We start from the raw sequence: 2,042 nt of genomic DNA on the forward strand, positions 1-2,042 counted from the left end.
CTGGGTACAATAGCATCAGTCTTTTTTTTTTTTAATTATTTCTTTGCACTGCCACGGTCGCTAACAGAAGTGCCTTGTCTGTTGCTCGGCCAGACTCAGACCTGGGGGAGCTTTATTGCAGGTCGGTGTTTGTGTTGGTCATTCCTGCTGCCGCCGGCCTGGCAGGCGCTGGTGCTGCCTGCGCTTCCCGGGAACGCTGCGGCTTCCCGGCAGCCCCACGCCAGCACCGATAGCGCAGCGAACCCGGAGTTCCTAACCCCAGAGCTGGGAGGAGGGAAATGCTCAGAAACGTTTTTTTCCATGAGCATCAACCCTGGGACTTGGCTTAACACCGTCGTAAAAGAGATTTGAAGAGCACTGGGGAGCGCGGCATCTCTGCGGCCGGCACCGGAGCCGTAAGTAGGGAGGTTGGCAGCTGGTGGTGGGAAGGAGAGCAGGGCTTGGTGCCTGGCTCCCGTGAAGAGGAATTGAGCTGTCTCTCACCTCCAGCCTACAGTCCTGTCCTCTGAGGGGGTTCCTTGCTTCCCCTGTGTTTCCAGCAAATCCGTGGGAGCAAGGTGGGTGACTGAGGGCAATGTTCACCGTGGCCACAGTGTGGGGTTTTCCTTGGTATCTGAACCATTCTGCCTGTGGTCACGGTCCGTCCTCACTTGGGACTGGCGTGGAATCTTCACTCTGGGAGCATAGAACATTCCCAACCCAAAATTCTGGGATTCTGGCCGAGCTGCTGCTTGACACACTGCCACCTTGTTGCTGCCTTGTACAAACTCCAGCACTGGTGGAGGGAGCACATGGGGGTAAGAACAGGGATGGGCTCGGTGCTGATACCTGTTAGCTCCAGTGCTTTGCGTTCACCAGTCACTGCCCAGACCCTGCTCCTGGTGCAAGATGCGTGTTGGAGATCTGTCTGCTCTCAGCAGGCAGTGAGAGCAGGAGACCCTGCAGAGCCAAGACTTACTCCCAAGGCTGCGGAAAGGCAGAAGCTGGGCTGGAGTCACCCAGTTCCTGAGCCTGTTTTGCTTTTGTGGGGTCCAGAGAGCCTGGTCTGTAATCATGAGAGCAGTGCCAGCATCTGCTTGGGTGCGTGGTGCTGGACCGTGGTGCTGAGCCATGGCTGCCACAGCCCAGCACCACTCTGGGGATGCAAACAAACCCCACACGGCCCTGCCTCGACCAGTGCTGCGTAGGGGGACAGACAGCTTTCGTGGCTGTGTCCATGAAAACTCCTACGTGTTTCTTCTGGAGCAGCCAGAGCTAATTCAGACCCTGCCAGTGAGACGAAGGGTTTAAATTGTCCTTTCTCAGCATCTCGCCTCTGCACTTGTCCATGTCCCCCTGCACTCGGCCTCTGAAGAGCTGGGGACAGAGGGGAGGACAAGCTGGCAGGCCTTGGGCTCCGTTTCCTGAGGGTTTCTCAGGCTTTCCTGCAGCCTCGATGTTTAAACCTAGTGCCTTGTATTTATTCTGAAATGGCTTTCATCTGATTTCCCTCTCGGTTAACAATTTAGCTGTCACAATCAATAACGGCGAGGATCCATCCCCGGCCGCCATCAGCTCACGTTACCGTCCTGCAATTACCCGGCGGTGGCACCGCTGCCGGGGCTTTGCTGGGGAATTATCAGGTTACTAATGAAGCCCGGGCAGCGGCGGGCGGCCAGACGCCGCGGCGGTGGGCGCGATCCCCGCTGCCGCGATCGGAGGGGGGCTGCAGGGCCGGCCCGGCCCGTGCGCCCCGTCGGGGCGGGCAGCGGCGGAGGAGGACCAGGACGAGCCGGACCGGGCTGCCCCCTCCCCGCCGCGCCCGCGGGCGGTGCCGCCGCCGGTGCTGCCGCCGCAGGTAGCGGGGCCCGGCGGGGCGGGCGGCCCCCGGGGCGCGGCGGGGGGGCGCCGCTTCCTGCCCGGCCCGCGGCCGCCCCCGGCGGGGGAGCGGGGCCGGCGCGGTTCCCCGCCCGGCTCCCCGCCCTTCCTGCCGCGGCCACGGGACGCGCCGCCCGCGGGCACGGAGCGCGGCGGCGGCGGGCGGAGCGGGGCGCGCCCGCCCC

This window comes from Corvus hawaiiensis, chromosome 21 (assembly GCF_020740725.1).
Source record: "Corvus hawaiiensis isolate bCorHaw1 chromosome 21, bCorHaw1.pri.cur, whole genome shotgun sequence".
Lineage (NCBI taxonomy): Eukaryota > Metazoa > Chordata > Aves > Passeriformes > Corvidae > Corvus > Corvus hawaiiensis.